The sequence below is a fragment of the Hipposideros armiger genome, unplaced genomic scaffold (assembly GCF_001890085.2).
Source record: "Hipposideros armiger isolate ML-2016 unplaced genomic scaffold, ASM189008v1 scaffold_19, whole genome shotgun sequence".
Classification (NCBI taxonomy): domain Eukaryota; kingdom Metazoa; phylum Chordata; class Mammalia; order Chiroptera; family Hipposideridae; genus Hipposideros; species Hipposideros armiger.
Genome location: NW_017731369.1, coordinates 2,138,920 through 2,160,161, shown reverse-complemented (window position 1 = coordinate 2,160,161; position 21,242 = coordinate 2,138,920). Strand labels below are relative to the sequence as shown.

The 21,242-nt window shown below is 47.5% G+C and overlaps 1 protein-coding gene across 1 annotated transcript in view; it reads right to left on the bottom strand.

The window, feature by feature from the left end:
• CMIP (c-Maf inducing protein) overlaps nt 1-21,242 on the bottom strand; it is a 238,680-nt gene that overhangs the window by 154,900 nt on the left and 62,538 nt on the right. The gene's annotated exons all lie outside the window — the stretch shown is intronic.

Genomic DNA, 21,242 nt, shown 5'->3' with positions numbered 1-21,242 from the left:
CGGCGGGGTTGGGGTTGGAGGAAGGACCGTTTTATGGAATTTGAGGTAGTAACAACAGAATGAGCCAGGTCCACAGCTGCCAGTGATTGGGTGATGAACCCAAAATAAGTCAATCATTATCACAAAATGAAATAGACATATTATTTTTACTGAAAATATGTAAATCGTGCACCTCTTCTCCGTCTTTCATGGCTGGGCCAAAGCCTTTTCCTTGACAGTGGCCCCCACCACCCCCAAAGTTCCTTCCGTCTTCCACACATAAACCCCAAGCAAGCTGCAATTGACACCTGCGGTTCCCATTTCTTTAAAGACCTTCACAAGGCCATCTGACTGTCACAGCTTTCTCCACCCTTTTACAGCAGCTATTGTTTTTTAGTGGCACTCTACTGAGACTTTCCTAAGCATTCCATTCAGTTTTCATAAAAAGGACCATGTTATTTTTTCACACTCACATTTCAAAAGTTGAGGTAATCTTCAAGTAAACTGTGTGATTACAGTGACACCAATAACCAGCCTAACCAGGCCTGGGAACAGACACAGCTGGCTCTTGGTAACACACAAGTCGCTGGAAGAACAGTGCAGGGGTTTCCTGGAGCAGCCCCTGCACCAGCCAGCATGACTTGCCAAGGGAGTAGGGTGTCAGCGTCCTAGCCAATCTATTAAATAAGTTTCAGCCATTTAAAGTTAGAGGTGTGAGTCATGACAGCACAATTGATACGGTTCTACAGAACTAACATGGACACATCTCAAAAAAGTCTTATTAAGTGAAAAGGTAAATTACAAAAAGATACGTACTACAATGTTCCTTTTATATTTAAATAAATAAACTACCATATAAAATTATTTATACATATACGAGTATATACATATACCTTCTATGGAGCCATCTGTGTGAATATAAATATATAGAAAAAAGACTGGAAGGATGGAATGTCGGGTAGGAGCAGGACTGGAGGTGTAGGGAGGGGAACTTGACACTTTTCTGTAAGGCATCATTTTTCACAAGAAGAATATATGTACATATTAAGTATATAATTGAGTTTTATTTGATCAACAAGATTTAACAGAAGAATTCAGCATATAAAACAAGTAAGCCCAGAGCCTGACAAGCATGCAGCTTTAAAAAAAAAAATCAAATTAACACTGGAAATAAGAAACATTTAAAGGGCTTCAAAGAAACAGCTGTCTGCCTCAGCCAGAGTTAGCAAGCAAATGGCATGGTCAAAGGCATTCGTGGGCCTGAGATCTTCAATGGGCAGGACTAAAAACAGTCGGTGGATTCATCAAACCTGCATGTTCTGACCAGACACCAAGGTCAATGTACGCACTGAGCTGCCACAGCAACCAACTGCTTTTAGCCCTTGGTTTGTTTCTCCATTTAGCTGGAAATGCTGCATGTCTGACAAATTCACCAAGAAGCAGCATTCAAAGGGACCTTTCAAGATGGCTGAGGTTATTCTGCAAATCAGACAACTACATTCAGCCTCATTCACTGCAAACGTTTGTCTCCATCATTCATTCATCCATGATTTAGTGGGTCCCTAGTACACACTAGGCATGGTACTTAGAGCTGGGGACAGAGTTGGGAACTAGAAGCTGGTGACCTAGCACGTACAGAAACAAAACCACCCACAAACAAATCATTACTTCATGCGAATTGTGTTCATGCTATAAAGCCCATGAGCAGAATTCATATCTATCACAGGTAGGGAGGGCATCAGGGAAGACCAAGACAGGTCCCCTGTGGAGGTGGCACTGAAGCTGAGAACTGGAAGGGAATTAGAAGGGAGGGAGTGAAGATGGAAGAGGAGATGGGTCTTTGCAAAAAGGACAGCATGCACTCTGAGGCAGTCAGAAGGTTGGCTGCCTGAGCAAAGGAAATGGGACTCCCTGGTTGCAGCCGGATGGGACATGAAGAGGCAGAAGAGACAGGTCCATGTGGAACTGTACCTAGCCCTGAGACCCAGGTCAAGAATTATGAGCAATTCCTAAAAACAATGCAGAACCATTACGGGATTCTTCAGCAGGAGAGGAGTTTCAGCATGCACGTGCCTCTCATGCCCAGCTGAAAACATTGATTTTGCAGCCTGTGCTTCCAAAATGGCCCTCATTTTCCTCCATCACTGTGGGCCCCGCAAACATTTGTCAGGCCCCCTAGGACAGCCAGGCACTTTGCAGCTGCCCCAGCCCATCATTATCAAACCCCAAGGCCACCCTGGTTAGAAGCCTTTCCCCATTCTGCACAAATCCTCAGACTGCTGGGCTTATGGAGACATTCCCAAAACATTTTTCTGTGCAATCGAGACGCCTGCTTGGAAAATCCCAGCTGCAAGCATTTCTCTCTCCCAGGCGGCTACACCCAACTGTTCTGCAAGATTCTGCGTCACAAAAGGGATATCCCCAGCTAATATGACATTCAAACGGCCTGGAGAATCCAGGCTGCCTGCTGCATTCAGGATAATCGTGTCCCATCCGTGTGTGTGCCCTTCCTCTGCGTTATCTAATCGAATTTCCTGTGTGTGTGAATATAAATACTGCTGTTCTGACCCATGACAAACTTGTGAACGGACTGATTCCATCAGGTTTAATAGATTAAGGTTTTCAAAAACAGATGGACACCATTACTTTTATTTTAATTTAAAATGGACACAATTTCCACTAGATACAGATAACATTAATGACCTTAGAAGGAATCAACTTGCCTGTGAAAAAAATAAAATCAGATAATCATATCATTGCCTGAGATCGTAACACAGTCTTAGTTGGAGATGTCACATGCTATTTCCACCTTAATGCCTTTTTCTATTTTTCTGGAATGAGGCTATTCTAACACATTCTTTTGGGTGCACTGAAAGTCACTGTGACTTGGCTTCAATGGCAGCAGATAGATCACCACCCCAAAATTACTGAAACCAAGAGAAATCCACAGGATCAAGACCAGACCAACAAAATCTTATAAAACCGTAATCAAATCAACTTACTACCAAAACCAGGCTCTTCTTAAATTGCATATATCAACTTACTCAGCTTACAAAGTAAGAATATGGCGATACATGCTGGCCTCAAGCAAATCCACTGAAAAAGTTCCAGCTAACCCACAGCACATTCACTAATGATGAGGAAACCGGTTTCAACAGTGTTTCCACTTTGTTCCAACAACCCCTTGTAGTCAGAAACGGCAGCCTTTTCTCTGTGCTTATACTACTCAGGCTCCTGGCAGCAGGGGACCCCAACGCTGGCTCCTGGTTTCATGGGTGTCTTTACTCCATAGTTTCCATGGGCGGGCCATGGAGCATGGTGGTTACAGGTGAAGTTCTGAGAATGAGACAGCCCAAGCCCACCTCTCCTCCTTCTAGATACCCAATCTAGGGCAAATCATTGCACCCATGGAACCTCAGTTTTCCCATGTAAAAATGGGTACAATGGTAGTAGCTACCTCAGGGGGTTGTGGCAGGGATGCAATGAGATATACAGTGTGCTGGGCACAGGGTCCAGCTCAGAGCAAGCCCCTGCCACGCGTCAGTTATCACTGCTATTGTTCCATCCAGAACACCTGGGCTTTTCCCCAGTCTCACCCGGCTCCCACGTACACCTCATGCTCCCCACCTACCCAAGACTGAATCCTCGCTCTGTGAGTCTTCACTTCTTTGGCTGACCCTGGCTCTGTACTTCCCCCAGTCATCTCCCACCTCCCCAATGTCTCGCTGTCACTCAGAACACTGCGGGTCATTTTGCTGGCTCAACAGGAGTGGCTCCTAGAACACCCACGTCTAATTCCTCTGCTGAACATGCATGAACCCCCAGATCTGGCCATTTCCATCCAACTTTATTTCTTGGGATTCCCCCACATCCCAAGTCAACTTGCACTGCCATGTGCCCACTAAAAGCAGATGGGGCAGACCCAACTCTACATCCCCCTTCTGCTTCCGACCGGCGCTGAGGTCTCCAGCAAGTTCCCTGAAAAGTCACACAAACATCCTATCTGCAAAAGGCACCAGACAAAATCATACATGCTGAATGACTGCACCTATGTGATGCTCCGAGACAGGCAAGACACCTGGATTGGAATAGAAGTCAGGAGGGCAGCTACCCCTGGGGTTGGGGAGCATGAGGCGGAGGGTAGGGAGACTGCACATTTCTGGATGTGTGTTACGTTTCAATAACATTTAACCTAAAAAAGCAATGACAACCTGTGCTTCGGTTTCATCATCTGTAAAATGGGACATAAAAGGGGAGGCAATCAAGCCTACGGCTAAGGTCTCTGCTCCTGCTGTTTCTCCCTTGGCCTCCTGCCCTAGCTTCTATCCACCGCATCTGAAGGTCATGAACCAGGTGCCTGTCATGGGGTCGGCTCCAGGACTTCATTTAAAATAAACTATACAGTTCTGGAGATTGGTTGCATAACAATGAATATACTTATCGCTACTGAACTATTCACTTAAAAATGGTGAAAATGGTAAATTTTACATTACGTGTATTTTACCTGAACTGAAAAAAAAAGATAAACTACATGGGAATATTACATTCTTGGAGATGAATTTATAATGCTCAGAGTTACTGACTGGTGAGGAAGGCACCAAGGTGTGCCCTTGGGCTTATTTTTTTTTTTAAATCTTGCCTCAAGGCATGTAAAAATGAATAAATAGCAAAAGCTGTTAAAAGAGAAAAGCAGATATCAAGTTTTATGTATTTGGGAAAATATGTTAAAATGTAGAGAGATTTAGATAAAGACTAAGTAAAATAGCCACAAATAACAGGATTTATTGTTCTGGACAGAATTCCTGATGACTTTCTTTGTCTATTTTTCTGCACTGTGAATATTTTACATTCATATTTCTTAACCATAAAAATAAAAAACTTTATCTAGGCTTCATGGTCTACCTTCTCCTCTTTGTAGTGTCTTTTCAGCCCACAGTTGTGTGTCTCTGTAGAGTACTGTATCCTATATGTCCTATAGATTGCTATGTCTGAGACATCGCTGCCCCCTCTCCTCCTCAGGAAAATAGATTTCAAGCCCTCTTTCCTGCTGAGCTCAAACCCAACCAAAGAACCTTTCTCAACACGGTGGTCGAGGCAGTCCCACCCCAACAAAACACATCTGCCATGCATAAATATTTGCTCTCTCTCTTATTTTTCTCTGATCGTTTCCTGGCATTTGTCCTAATACCCCAGTGCAAATGTAGGGCCCTGGGGAAGTGGGGATGAGATTCACTCTTGCTCTCCCCGCCTTGGGTCGAAGCAGAGGCTACGAGAAGCACAGCATGCACGCTTGTGATTGACCTCCTCTCACACTGCACACCTCTCTCTTCAGCTGAAAGCTCCCTCTTGACTTAGTTCCAAATCAAGACCGCCTACTTCCAGTTAGGGAACTATCAAGCACAGCTTCCTACAGAGCATGAGGAAAGATGGTTTCAACCCGACAGTCGATATGAATACAGCCTGGGTTTACCTCCCCACATTCAAGATTGCAGGCGGGCACAGGGGACACACCTCTGCCCAGGTGCATGACATGAGACGGAGATTTCCAATTTCAGCAGTAAGGATGGGAAGCACCAAGTGCCTTTGGTCGCCACCCTCCAAATGTGTTCAAGGAACCAGGTTTTAGCTTTCATGGCAACCAGGTCTCTCTTCATGTAATTTTAAAGTCATTAACACTTGGGCCGCCCAAGTGGCTTGTTGGTTGATAGTTGGTTTGGGAGCGCGAGCTCTGAGCAGCAGGGCTGCTGGTTCGGATCCCACATATGAGGGCCAGTGACACTGCCCTCTACAGCTAAGATGCTGAACAACAGCTCAACCTGGAGCTGGGCTGCCGTGAGTCGCCGGCGAAGGCAGAGGCTGCAGTGGGGCTGCAGCGGGCTGCCATAAGCTACCGTGAGCGGCCAGCAGCCAGCGTGAGCTGCTGTGAGCGGCCGTCCAGGCCGGTGACCGATCTGCCTCAGCCGGGAAGAGCGCAATGATCACAATACCAACATGGGCCAGTGAAGCAACATCCTCCACAACTAGACTGAAGAACAAAAGGACAGCAACTTGTCTGTTCCCCTTCCCCAATTCCCCAACGCTGTTCCCTCCCACTAAAATCTTTAAAACAGGGCCAGCCGAGTGGCTCAGTTGGTTAAGAGCTCGCTCAAGAGTTTGAGCTCTGAGCAACAGCGGTTCAAGTCCAGCCCGAGCTGAGCAGCCGCTGAGCTGCCAACAGGTAGCAGGATGGCTCAGCTAAACAATAAATAAATAAATAAATAAATAAATAAATAAAATCTTTAAAAAATAAAAAATAAAGTCATTAACACTTATCTGATTTCAAAGTTTTTACAGAAACATTAATCTTTTTTTTTTAATATGAACTTTTTTTTTTTTAATTGGGGAATTGGGGGAAGGGGAACAGACAAGCTGCTGTTGTTTTGTTCTTCAGTCTAGTTGTAGAGGACGTTGCTTCACTGGCCCAAGTTGGCACCATCATTGCGCTCTTCCCAGGCAAGGCAGATCAGTCGCCAGCTTCTGGACGGCTGCTCACGGCGGCTGCTGGCCACTCACGCTGGCTGCTGGCTCTGGCTACACACGGTAGCCCATGGAAACCCACTGCCACAGGGGCTGCAGCCTATGCCGTTGCCGGCGACTCACAGCAGCCCAGCTCCAGGTTGAGCTGTTGTTCAGCATCTTAGCTGTGGAGGGCAGTGTCACTGGCCCTCATATGTGGGATCCGAACCGGGGCCCTCTGGCGTCCCAAGCCAGCTCTTAACCACTGCGCCACTCGGCCGGCCCCAGAAACAGTAATCTTTATATTGGCTATTTATGGCTGCTTTGAAGACCCTGGGGTAAGAGGTGCTTTGGGTCTCTGCAGATGGGATCATGTTGACTCAGGGGTGCACACTACAGGATACTGCAGACACAAGGTCTCTCATCATGAGGTTCTCTAGGCCCTTGGGGGACACGGCTCTCTGGGAGGAGATCCAAGATTATCTTTAAGTCAGAGTGTACAATTTTCTCAAAAGCCAGGACACATGAATTGACCCAGAGTCCTTGTAGCTCATGAGAATGTTCAAGTGTATAACCTCTTATTACTATAATAGCTTATCAGCTCTTTTAGAGTTTGAGGCTATTCAATAATGCATCAGGTGGATGGGCAACAGAGTTGACTTTCTGCCATTGGGAACATCCTCAAAATTCAAGAATATATGACTACAGTAAGGACGTGCCTTACAGGGAGGCAATAACATCGATGGAAATAATTCTTTTATAATTAATAGATTAATGGCTTTTATGTGCCAGGCATGGTACTATGAGAGGTCAAATATGCTGGAAATTATATGCATATGAGATTTGGAGATCCCCATCTAGCTGTGTGACTTTGGGCAGGTTACTTGATTTTTCTGTGTCTCAGTTCCTTCATCTTTAAAACGAAGGGGCTTAACTTTAAATCACTAGGAATATAGAATAACTATAACAGCACAGTAATAGATCGAGCACGTAAAATCAATAGTAACTAACAGAAAGCCAAAAAGAGACTTTAGCACATACTTGAAAAATTTTAGTATATGGTAATAGTGATATTGTAAAGCAGTGGAAATTCAGTGAACACTAGACAATCAGTTAACAATTTGAAGGGAAAGAATAGCATTATGCCCCACCTCGTATCTTATACCAAAAACTAATTCCAGACTAATTTTACAGCCATATGCTAAAAAAAAAAAAAAAAGAATGAAAGAAAGAAAGAAAGAAACAAACAAACAATGGGGAATGTTTGCTCAACCTTGAAATTTGGAAGCACTTTTTAAACTACTTAGACATATTAAGAAACTACTAATTAAGACACTCACATTTGACCACAGAAAACTATAAAACTTCTATATATCAATATATACCCTGCACAAAATCAAGAGGCTGAAGGAAAAAGGAAGTAGGAAGAGGTAACAATGATTACACAACTGATTTGAAAAAGGATTACTAATATTTTTATATTACAAATAAAACCCTTACAAACTAGACTTCTAAAAGGGCACATGCCCCGATTAAAAATAAACCACACAAAGAATCTAAACAATGTGCAAAAGAAATGCAAATAGTGAATGAACTGATAAAGCAAGGGGAGCGAATGAGACTTAGGGTGACATATCCATACTGAGGGCTCCATGCAAGGTTACACTCCTTTAAAGAGTTCAGAGTTCACTACAGTTGGGCATGTATGGCCTTGCTTGTGTGGTCTAAAGGGTACATTCCTGAAAGTCCTGGCCATGAGACGCAACCTGACCACAGGCTGCCCGGGACGTGCCCAGGTGCAGGAACCCCGACAGAGACGAGCGCCCCAGCTCCACCCTGGTGGAGACACAGGGGTGGCAGCAGAGCTGTGAGCAGGGCTCTCACAGGCCCCTCTCCTCACCTGCCCAAAATCAGAGAACAGGAAACAGAAATCACTAGTCTCCAGGACCTTCCCCATCTGAGGCCCTCTGGCTGCCCAGAGGATGCTCAAGGTTGATAGGCAGGTAAGGGAACAGGAAGGCGTCTACCTGCCTTCTCTTTCAGACTAGCACTTCCCTTTGCCCTGCACTGACTTAGCCCCTGCTCTGTGCAACTTCCGACTTCCGGCTCGTCTCCAAAGTCAAAATGACCATGAAAGGTAAACGTTTTAAATTGATTCAGGACATTGAGGCAGCCACGACAGCACAATGAAAGACACTCATGAAAGAGGACTTCCAGAACTGCTTCAGAAAGTGGCAAGAACGATGAGATGAGATTGTTTAAAGTGAGGGGGAGTATTTTGAGGGGGATTAATGGCAATGTGTCTTTTACTGTAATAATTTTTTATTTAAACATTCACTGTATTGTTTGATCACACCTCGTATTGTATGTTAGCTATATTTTTAATTAAAATCATAAAAAGAAAAAGAAATAGTCTGTTAGAGTCTGGTAACAGCTAAGGACAAAAAGTAAGGCAGGGAACAAGAAAACATCGGTGGGGGGGGCGGGAGATGTCTGTCAACATTTTAGATGTGACAGCCAGGGAAACCTGATTAGGTAACTTCTGAGAAAAGAGCAAAAAGAAGTGAGGGGGTGGGCAGTGTGGCTATTTGGGCAGAGACACCCCAGGCAGAAGGACCAGTCAGGGCAAAGGCCTCCAGGTGCAGCGCAGGGAGTATCCAAGGAGGGGGCCCAGGTCACACTATGTGCAAGCAATGAGGTAAGCTCCCACTGGGCCACACTGCCCCTTGCAGTTGGCCTGGGAGGTGATGTGGTCGCCCAAGGTCACATGGTTAATCATTGGAAGACCAGACAGGCATTGACTGCGCTATGGGACAAGGGCGCAGAGAGCCACACTAGATGCTCCGCCCTCTTTTGGGGGGCTGGAGGAGAAACGGCCTCAGTCCCAACAACCCACTGCAAGGCAGGGAAGTCTCGCAGCTCCACCTCCCGCTTCCTCCGGCTCCCAGGAAGCTTCTCCTGAAGCCCAGAGGGCAGAGCTGAGGACAGCCAGCCCCAGTCACTGGGAAAGCATGAAGCTATCAGCGGGATTTAACAAGTACTTGAAGAGACTGCGACTAAGCCCCTGAGTTATCTCTTGGGCTCAATTTACTGGCCTGGCAGGAGAGGTTGTTCAGGACAATTTTCAAAACTAGTGACAGTCAACATTCTTATATATGCATAGGCCTCCTGCATACGTGTGTGTGCACATGCGCACATGCAGACACACGTGCACATGCACACATATGCACACACACACACTCTTCTACGGAACGCATATCTAAACATGAACACTGTATTGGCTTTTCTCCACCACCTAACTGTGAAGTTGGCTGCAGTTAGCACGAAGACAAGCAGGGCGGACTAGTCTTGGGTCCGAAGACTGCAGTTTGAAAGCCAGCTTGCACGCATGCGAGCTGTGTGACCCTGGGCACCTAACTTCCTTTAGCTAGCCACAGCCTCAGTTTCCTCATCTGCAAAATGGACTCCACCAGTTTATCGTGAAAACTACAGAAAACGAAGCACCCAACTCAGTGCCTGATAGTCGGAGCTCCATAAAATGGAAGCTATCAAATCACAGTATGGTTTTAGAACTATTTGCAGTGTAATCATTTCATTTTAGAGGACAAACCAGACCCACGTAAGCAAATTTATGAGCCATTTCTAAATACAAATGACAACAGAGGTGAGATAATCAACAACTAGCCCCAACTAGTCATTTGCAACAGAAATGAATGTTTCTTAGTCAATAATCTTTTTTTTTTTTTCTTTCCTGGCTGTGGCATGGTGTGAATCAGCCAGTCTTGGAAAAGCCATGGCACACGGTTTGACCTCTTGAAAGTTAACCGTAACTTGGAATGATTCTTGAACCCAATGAACCCAGTTCTCCAAGCAAAGGTCGGACAGCGGATCTGGGCTTGATTACATCTGCCAAGACCCTATTTCAAAATAAGGTCATGTTCCCAGGTATTGGAGGTTAGGACTTGAACGTATCTTTTTGGGGAACACAATTAAACCCATAGCAGTGACTATCCCAGACAATACCGGGACAAACTAACATTGTTAGCCAGTGGCCAGGGTCCTAAGTTCAACAGCAGAAGGGAAGTGAGCAGTGAGTAGGTAAACGTGCTGGGTGCTAGGTTTAGCTTTTCCAATTATTAACCCTGGGATGTTAGGGGGAAAAAATGTTTTTAATGCAGGGGTTGCCATGACCAAATAAGATAATGTATGTAAGGGACTGCCTGCACGCAATGCCACTTAGGATGCCACTGTGGAGAGTGTCTGGAGGAGGCGCATGGCTCCATCACTCAGTGATATTTCCATTTCCCAGTGGCACAGAAGTCTTAGAGGTAGCAGTCACACAGGCGCCCGGCTAAGGAAGAGGCGTGGGAGGGGGGCGGGAGAGGCTCAGCTCTGCTTCAGAAGGGGGGAGTGGGGTGGGGGTGGGGGGGCTGAATAACGAAGCAGGCTTTTGTGAGCAGGAGGCAGGAGATTCAAGTGAATTGTCAGGAGTGTCAGCTGCAGAGGGTGCTGGGTTGTCGCTGAGTCAGGCGGGCTGCACCGATCCTACAAATGAGGAATACTCCCACCAGAAGAAATCTGTTTGACTTCAGAAAAGTACAGGTTACAGTGATACTCACTAAACACCCCACCTTCCCACTCCACAGACGAGAGGAATGAGTAACGGCAACTCCATCAAGGTCCCAGAGGGATCCACCACTTTTCCTGGGATTTTTACACCTAAAATGGGGCCCTATCATATCGTATTTGCCTGGGAGTACATATTATCATAATCTCCTAGTAAAAAGGTTCAACCGTCATAATGCGTGAGGTAAAAAGAGATTAGGATCGGTAAGTTTCCTTGACCCTAAATAAGGTTAACTTCCCCCCCCCCCGCCCCCCACGGCCTTAACTGTAACAACAATCTCTCTACGAAGAAAACTACTTATAGCTGCCTGACTGGAAGACAAACTCTCTAAGAGGGTTTTCAGGTAATGGTGATGGTCTTACCGTTCCTGGCCAGAAAGTCCCATCCTCCCCCACCCTTAAACCAGACCCTGGTACAAAGGTTTTCAGATGACTGTACACTTAGCCAGTGTTTCAGTTTCCTATGGGTGCTGTAACAAGTGCCCACACTTAGTGGCTTCAAACCACACAAATTTATTCTCTAACAGTTCTGGACCTCGGAGGTACAAACTGGGTCCCACTGGGCTGAAATCAAGGTGTCAGCAGGGCTGCATTCCTTCTGGAGGCTCTGGGAGACAGTCTGCTCCCAGGCCTTTTCCAGATTCTACACGCCACCTGCGTCCCCTGTCTTGTGCCCCTTCCTCTGTCTTCAAGGCCGGCAATAGCATCACTCCTGCCTTTGCTTCTGTCCTCACATCTTCGCTGTCAGTTCCGACCCCCGCTTTCTCTTATAAGGACCCCTGTAACTACATGGCACCTACCTGGATAACCTGGGATCATCTTCCCATCTCAAGATCCCTAATTCAGCCATCTCTGCAGAGTCCCTCCTGCCATGTCAGGCTCCATATTCACAGGTTCTGGGGATTAGGACATGGCATCTTTTGGGGGCCATTAATCTGTCCACCATACCCCATAAAAAAGCCACCCCAGTGTCCCATAGCTTCACGGTCCACACTCCTTGGAAGAGCCACAGGCCTCACATAATCTGCTCTGCTGATCACTCCAGAGCCGTATCTCCCACCTGACCCTACACTCTACCCATCTACACCTGGTGACCTGAGGCTCACTGAGTGTGCCAGGCACTGCTCACCTCTGTGTCTCCCTCCATCAGGGAAACCAGCTGCCCACACCACCCCATTACCCTCCCTCACTCGGCTGTCCCACGACTGCCTTAAGACACAGCTTCAACATCATGATCTCCAAGAAGCTTGTCCTGATCCTCCTAGCCTGGCTTAGATACCTCTTCCCACCGCCCCTTACTTATCCCACCATAAGAGTCACGCTGTATTATGACTATCTATTTACTCATCTGTCTTCTCCAATGGGGTATTGGGAGGACCACAAAGGCAGGGATTACAGTTCATTCATCAAGTCTAGCCCAGTGCCTGACTTCCAATGAGTGCTCACTAAGTGCTGGCTGGGTAGATGGATGGATGGATGCATGCATGGATGCATGGATGTATGGATGGGCCAACAGACAGAAGGAAAGGAGAGGGCGAGAGGGAAGATGGGTGAGTACCTGGCATAAAAGTACATGTTCAATAAATATTTGTTGAGTGAAAGAAAAGAGGGAAAGAGGGAGAAAAACGGCTTGAAGTAGGGCCACAGTCTACGTTGGGAGAACTCAGCTAAGCGATGGCCAACCTAAAGAAGAAGCTCAAGACATGCTCCAGCACAGAGAGGCTCTCTCGAGTAGGTAGCTGTAGCCGGGAGGATGCCAGGAATAAGGTACACAGTCAACTAGAACGAGCAAAAGTCAATGAACTATTTTCACGTCCCATGCTGACTCAAAAGCAACCTCTCCAGGAAGCAGCAAGGTGTCAGGACATCCTCCAGGCCAGAAACCAGCTCTGAGCCCCACCTCCATGTCATGATAACTCGGTGCATGAGCACAGCTTCAAGGTACTCCAAGCCTCACCTGGAGCCCCAGCCTCGGCCTACATCCGACTTTTTAAACTTTATCCGGGACTGGTTGGCATGAGGCCCATGGCAGAGGGGGAGCTACAGGGTCACGGGCGTAGGCCCAGCCTTGGGGCTGTCCACAGTGGAGAGATGTGTCTTTACTCCAAGGCCAGGCAATGGCCAATTTCAACCATTTTCCTTAAAAATACCAGTTTTCTATAGAGTTATTATACGAGTGTGAGCGCTATTTTGCCAAAATTTTATGAGAATTTTCAAACATAAAGAAACGTTGAATACGGCTATACACCCACCAAAATGGCTAAAATTTTTAAAAGACTGATAAATAACAAATACTGGCATGGATGTGAAGCAACCGGAAATCTCATATACTGCTCCTGGCTGGGAAAACAGGTACACCCACTTTGGAAAAGTGTTTGGCATTATCTACAAAAGCTGAATCTACGCATGCCCTGTGACTACCAACTCCTTCCTAACTATAAGCCAACAGCATTTCAGGGACATTTTCCCCAAGAGGTATAGGCAAGGGTTATTCCTAGAAACCTAGCAATATTATTCACAGAAACCAAACAATGGATACAATCTGAGTACTTACCATCACTACAATGGTATACTCTTAAGATAAAATATTATCTGGCAACAAAAATGAATAATCTTCAGCTGTATACAAAAATATGGACAAATCTTACAAATAAAATATTGGGCCAAAGAAACCAAACATGAAAGAATAGACACCTTGTGATTTCCTTTCTATAAAGCTGAAGCCTAGGAAAAACTCGACTTACAGACATACAGTCGTCAGAAAAGTTAACTTTGGGGAGACGCAAGAGGGTGGTTATTCCAAGGGCCCGAGGGTGGTTTCTGAGGATGCAAGCAATGTTCTAACTGGCCTGGGTCACAAGCACATGAGCTGTGACAATTCATGGCTCTGTTCATTTTGGTGTGTACCTTTGTAAATAAGTAACGTGTCAATAAAATGAAAGAGAAAGTTGAAATGCTCTTACAGTGGGTCCCATACACTCATCTTCTAGAATTTACAAAGAATATTTTACTATTCTTGCTTTTCAGCTATCTATGCATTCTTGAGCAGTCCATCAAGCATTATTATTATTATTATTGATGATGATAAATGATATTTTGACATGCTGGCTATGAAGCCAGGTTTCTCAAACAGCTCAGCCTGGTCTCCCCCACCACGGCTCTTTGCCACTCCAGTGTCACTTTTTTCCCCCTCCCTGTCCCATTTTAGGCAGATGAGCTAGAAAGTGGAGATTTTCTGAAGTGGGTGAAAACCAAGGAAACACATTCCTCTTCAGATTCAGACCCGTCTGACCGCGTGTTTGTTGTCTGAGCTGCAGTGTCACCCTACGTGCGGTCTCCTTCAGTGAAACCAGCCCCGAAACTGCAAAGCTCGCACCCCCGGGTGCTCACTCCTGGGAACCCAGAAGGATGCAAAACACGTCCAAAGCCATCCCAGAAACAGAGGTTTCTGGTCATTGAGAAGTGAAATTTCTCTTCTTATCTTAGGGGGTGGGGAGACGCTACAGAGCAGCGGAGGCCCAGGACTCTTAACCATCCCTCAGAGGAAACTGGTCCTCCTCCTTGGAGCTTCCTGGAAGCGATGATGCAGGCCTGCTGCGGTGTCTGGTGCTGCACTGGGCCCTGCAGAGGCACCTCGAGGAGCCCAGGGAACCCGCACGCACTCATGAGGCAGGGGAAAGAGGATGTGGTCTCCCTAACCTTTTCTGTGCCTCAGAGCCCTTGGCTGTCTGGTGAATAGTCGGGACCCTTTCTTAGAGTAACCTTTTGAAATGTATAAAATAAATTCCTAGGATTGCAAAGGAAACTGATCACATGGAAGTATTTCTTAACATTTGTGATAGAACAAAACGATGGCTTCCTTATTACTGCATTAAATAGCCAAGATCTGGCTGTAGGTCTGATAACTACCCTAACTTTGGAGTAGTGACAAATGTAATGATAGTCTGAGATATCTACAATAGGAATGGGAGAGGAACACATCTGTTACGTCCATCGGTGACCGACTCACAGGCAATGCTATTACCATCGCAGCACTGCCTACAGTCATCATTGGAGGGAAGGCTACATTGCAGTTATCCATTAGTGACCACAAAGATGCCCTTTTTTCACATTCAAATTCAAAGATCCCCTGAGTTCTAGCTGTGGACCCGAGGATGAGAACTCTTGGAAGTTAGGAGCTTTCTTTTGGTTCCCTTTATTGTCCACCTGATGATAACATGCTCCCTGCAGCTAGGGGTAGACCCAAATGCTCTGAAAGTTGAGAACCACGGTTCAGATACTAGTACATGAACGTTCACAGCAGCACTATGCACAATAGCCAAAAGGGAGGAACAGCCCGAATGCCCATTGATGGTGAATGGATGCACAGAATGTGGTACGTACACCACACTCACGCTATGGAATATTCCTCAGAAAGAAAGGAAATGCTGACACATGCTATGACATGGAAGAACCTTGCGGACATTACGCTAAGTGAAGTAAGCCAGTCACAAAGAGACAAATACTGTGTGATTCCACTTACATGAGGTGCTCAGTCAGAGTCACAGAGACAGAAAGTAGGATGGTGGATGCTGAGGGAGGGGGGATGGAGAGTCAGTGTTTAATGGGTACAGACTTTTAGTTTGGGAAGATGGAAAAGTTCTGGAGATGATGGTGGTGGTAGTTGCACAACAATGTGAGTGTACTGAATGCCACTGAACCGTGCACTTGAACATGGTTAAAATGGTAAACTTTATGTTAGGTATATTTGACCACGATAAAAATAAGTAAATAAATAAAACCACTCCCTGCAGAGCACAGAAGGCGCTGTCATAGGTAAGAAGAGGAACAGACTCCCTTGTGGCCAGGGACAGAGTTGCCTGTGGCTCTGGGCTGGGCTGGGCTGCCACACAGAGCTGGGCTTGAGAGCTGCTGTGTCACCATGGGCAGGTCGTTTCACTTCTCCGGCCTCAGTTTTCATCTCTGTAAATGAAGGCCAAGGTCACAACTGTTGCGGCCTGGGCACGGATGCCCTCCCGGCATGGTGATAAGCAACTGGCTTGCCAAGACTTCCTGATAGCCCTGTGAGGTTAGTGGCATTGTGACTATAACACACCCAGGTCACCCAGCTGGTACTGGCAGGCCAGGCTGAGCTCCGACGACAGCTCTGTGTGTATCTGCCTGTTTACTGTCGCTTTCCCACTAGACTGCAGGCTCCAGCACGACAGACACGGTCTCTGTTTCATTTGCCACGTAATCCCCAGAGTGGGCCGAGCGGGAGGCTCAATAAATACTGCTGAGCAACTGAAAGAATCAAGTTCTGTCTGACCCCCAAACTGGGTTCCCTTATAAGCAAGAGGTGGTTGCATTTAGAGGGCCTGGTTTTCCAGGTGTCCATGCCATGTTGTGATAACCCTGCAGGTCACAGGTCAGTGACTCCAAGGATCCACTGACAGAGTGGGGCCCAAGGAGGCCACAACTAACGGGACAGAAAAACAAATCTACCTGACTATATACCCACACACCGGCCCAGGCGCGTGCGCGCGCACACACACAGCGCACACAGCGCACACACACACACACACACACACACACACCTGGTGAAAACACCGATGACTCAGGAACCAGTAGTGGCAAATTTCTGCCAGTGTGCGAAGGGGCTCACTTTTGGTTCCAGAGGCCCCAACGCTGGGAGAGAGCCGAGAGGTGAGGTCAGCCTTATATCCAGGCTCTGGGGGTGAGGACGCCGTGCCTGAGTGAGCGTTGAGGGCTACCTGATGTGTCTCAGCTCAGAAGACACGTCAGGGTGTTCCCAAAGCTGCTTGGACAATCCTCCTCCCAGGGGCTCCAAACAGAGCTGAGGGTGGTCCAGGAAATGGGCACAGTGCTCTCCAAACAAAAGCACCGTCGTTGTCATCACATTTCCTTTTGAGGCAGCGTTCTAGGCCACAGGGCCCTTTAGGGGGAGGGAGGGTTGGCAGTGACCTAAATTAGGCAAACATGGCTGGACTGGGTGACTCGGGAACCCGGATTCATCAGGCTGGACTAGTCAGCTGCTTGGCCGGGGGACCAGGCAAACTTGAGGTGCCCTGGAGGACACCCTACCTTTGGAGTCCAATCCAAATGGGGACAGGGTGGGGTGGTGACAAAGCCCACCTTGTAGTCAGGTCCCCATCTATAAGATGGGGATGAATCTGTCCCTCAACTGTGGCCACCACCCTAACAGAACAAGAGGGCAAACACAGAGTTACTCTATAGCAGTGAACAGAAATGAATGCAATCCCTAGGAATCAACAGAGGCAGATGTCAGACACAGGAGGATACAATGCAGAGCGGAAAAGCCAAGTTGCACACTCATTTTAGAAATACATACCAGGCAATGCTACACAGCATTTATGGTTATGTGTGTGTAAACGTATTTAAAATCTAATGCCAAGATTTATCATAAAGGGTACCTGGAGGTAGGTGAAGAACTAGAGGTGACTGTCAAGGTCACTGTAACTTCTCCAATAATATTTTATCCCTTGTACTTACAAAGACAGAGCAAAAAGGACAAATATTAACAATGGTCAACAGTGGTAGAAATGTGGGGTTTTAGTGTGAGTCTGTTGTTTTCTGTTTGTTTATTGGCTAGCCTGCAAGTCACCTTGACATCTGTATGTGGTCAAGCATGAATCCTACTGATCATGTACATCTCCTAAATTGTGTATTTATTTATTCTCAAAATTCAAAAAGGAAAAGTCTCTCAGAGCAGGCAGTGTTCACTCAAAGTGCATGCCTCCCCACAGGAATTAGAGTCCAGTGCCCCAGGGCTCTGTTGGAAGGCACTCCTCTCACCTCTGGTGCTTCAGGTATAAAAGAAGTGGTCCTGCCCTGGGCCCTGCCACTGACCCACCTCCCCAAGGGCAGGTACCTGAGGAGCTCTGGGTGTCCTGCACAGGAGGCACCAGCATGAAGCGTCCAGAGAGCTCTCCAACCCTCCTGTTTCAATCCAGGTATGGTCACCTGGCATATGGCTCTGACAGCAGAGCCCAGTCCACCAGTCACACTCCAGGAAACACAGTGACGTCACCAACCACCAACTGGAGCGCCTGGCCAGCATGAGTGAATCGTGTTGCCACACTAGGTTGACAGGATTTCAGCTAGAGGCAAAGATATTTGACACTTCCTTTCTCCTGGGCAGCCTTATCACCTTATGAAGTGTAAACCTACAATTCACTGAAGGCGCTGCCCAACACTGAAACCAGCCAGCAGCCCCCATGTCCACCCACACTTAGCTCCTAAATTTCAGATTTACTCTTAAATTATAACAGGGCCCCTTGAATGCTGCTTACACACTTTCCCTCCTTCGTTTCTAGGTCAAAAAGAAATAACATTCTGTATGCTACATTTCACTGTATCATAGGCTCCCGGTCTATGGAGAAATTCGATCTGTAAGATTATGGGTGTCAAAATGGAAAAGAAACATTCAGGACGCTTTCGTCCTTTCCCTGATCTCAACCAATCCCCAAATGAAGAAAAGTGATCCCTCCTAACTGTGACCCTTTTAAACCGGGACGCAAGGTATACAAGGAGTTTTTAAAACCATTTGGCTCCCCGCGTTAGGCCACCATCCCACATCTGCCTGCAAATAGAGGTGGCCTTGGAAGAGAAAAAAAATTCACTTCCGAGAGCCAGCGGGAGGGGCTTTTTGGAGAAGCTCCCCACAGACCCTGCCTGCTGGATTCCTGATGCACATAAAGCCCCCTCCCCAGCTGAGGCGCCCCTGAAGACACTCAGGCACTTCCTCTTCTGGAAGCAGAACTGCCCCCTGTACAGCCCAGCACTTCCAAGAAGCAGCAGTGGCATTTCGGGGAGGCAGCGACCTCAGCAGTCACCATTTTACAGAGCAGAGCGGCAGTGGGGGCAGCTTGTGTTGTGCTGTTCAGGGGGGTGGCGAATGCAGAGCCACCAGATAACTAAAACCTCTGCTGTCTTCCTGCTGCTGCGGACCATCACCATAGGAACCACATCCTGCTGCTACCATAGCAACCGTGCAGTACCCTCCACTCAGTAAGCAATGATGCAGAGGCCACTCAGAGAGGCTTGCTGTAAGGCCTCAGGGCTGACAGGGTCTTGCGGCCCATAGTCACAGAGAACGGGAAGTGACAAAGAGAAGCCTTCTGAAGCAATCCGTTTTTTTTGTTTGTTTAAAAACCCTCCTCCTGCTCCTCAAGAATTAATTTACCACAAAATTAAATCCTTTCTAAAGTACATTCCTGTTTCTGAGCTGCAAAAATCTGCAGGGCAAAACACATCAGATACGAGCCCAGTGGGCACTTCTTTCAATACATGGCCTCTGCTCAAACGGAGAGGACAGGAGGTGACACCAAGTGAAACCCTAAGCTCACTATGACTGCCCCTACAGCAGCAGACCAGGCACTGGGTGAAGGCTTTCCAGAAGCAGCATCTGATTTTATCCTCACAACCCTGCCCATAAATCTAATCTCTCACTTTGTGTCCACATTTTACAGAGGCATGAGCTCCGAGAGGTTAAGTGGCCTGTCCAAGGTCACACAGCCCACTGGGCAGGGCTGTTTGAATCTCTCACTCGCAGGCACTAAGAAATTCTGGTCAGCAGGCAAGAGGCAGACCTGGGGATCAAACTCTGCCAGCTGGACTCCAGAGCCAGGGCTGTTTCTCAACTACACGGGCAGCTGGAACACAAACATTAGACCCAGGCCACCTAGCGCAGCCTCACAAGGCCTCCCACCCCTCTGCGCTGTGCCTGTCACCCCATGACAACCCTGCTGGGCCACACAGGGGCACCTGCGTCAGCAGCACAGCCGCGCCCCTGCAGCCCCCGCCACACATCCGGCATATGACGGCCTCAGTTAACGGCCTCCTTCAGTGCAGATGGGACCTTCCAGGGAGGTACGATTTCAACGCTCCCTCTTCATCCTAAGGCAGCGATGTCAGAACTCACTTCCCATTCACCACAGTCTAGGACAACAGAGCCCTCAACACTGAGGGCTTAAGGGGAGGAGACAAGAGTCCAGCAGTCCCAGCGCCTCACGGAGGACTCTTCATGGTGTATAGATTTTGTGGAGCCATACGCAACTGCCAATTTGCAAGTTAAAAGCGGTCCAATGCTGGCAATCTCATATGGTTTACCCTAATGTCTGAGCCTTATGGCAACTCCACTTTATAGATGAGGAAACGGAGGCTCAGAGAGGTTCAACGACTGCCCAAGGTCACCGAAATAGGAAGCAGGAGACACAGGACTGAAGCTAGGGCTGTAGGTTTCAAAGTCAAAGTCCTTTGTATGTAATCCTCTTTCCCCGACTTCCCGGGGGGCTGAGAAGCCCAGAGAGGGTATGACTGAGTGGAAAATAGACCCGAGAAACCACTTCCTGTGCTGCATGAGATCCGGGTGAAGGGGCCAGGGGCTAGGACTCTCCCTGGGGCCCAGGCTCTGCTCCCCAACAGAAGCAGGTTTGGTGTGGCCATCCCAGGGGGTTTGTTTTATATTTTTTAATCAATACCAACAGACAGAACACAGGAAGCAGGTAGACAGTTACTCAATCGGCTTCAACCCAGCTGCTATGTAGGGTAGGATGCTAACACCTACTGCACACGGCTGGTTGAGAAATAAAAGCAGTCATGGGAGCCAAAAGCCCAGCGCCATGTCTGGTACACAGGCGGTGCTCAGAAGGCACCACTGCCCTCAACCATGGCTGGTCTGGACCTCGTGTCAAGTCTCGGAGGATGCAGCCCAACCCGGCTCCTCCAAAGACGTCAGGAGAAAGCCTCTCTGGTGCCTGGACCCTCCTTCTGTCCCATACAGGTTCTGGTTTCCTGTATTCCATGGGACGTGAGAAGGCCATTGTTTTTATTCACGACCCTGACACCGCTCTCCACTTCCCAACTCCATGTATCAGCAAGCCCAAAGGACAGCCAGTGGGCCAGGTGAGCTGACCCCTTAGCAGATGGCAGGTCATGCTTCCAAATTCCTGACAGATTTTCTGTGCTCAGCTATCTTTGACCAAATGGCGAGCCAAACAGGAAATGGAGGGATGAGATAATCCATAGGCTTTAGTCACTGGGGGTTTCAACGACTCGGGAAATAGCATCCCACAGACTCAAGCCTTCCAAAGAACAGCGAATCTTCAAACAGATGCATT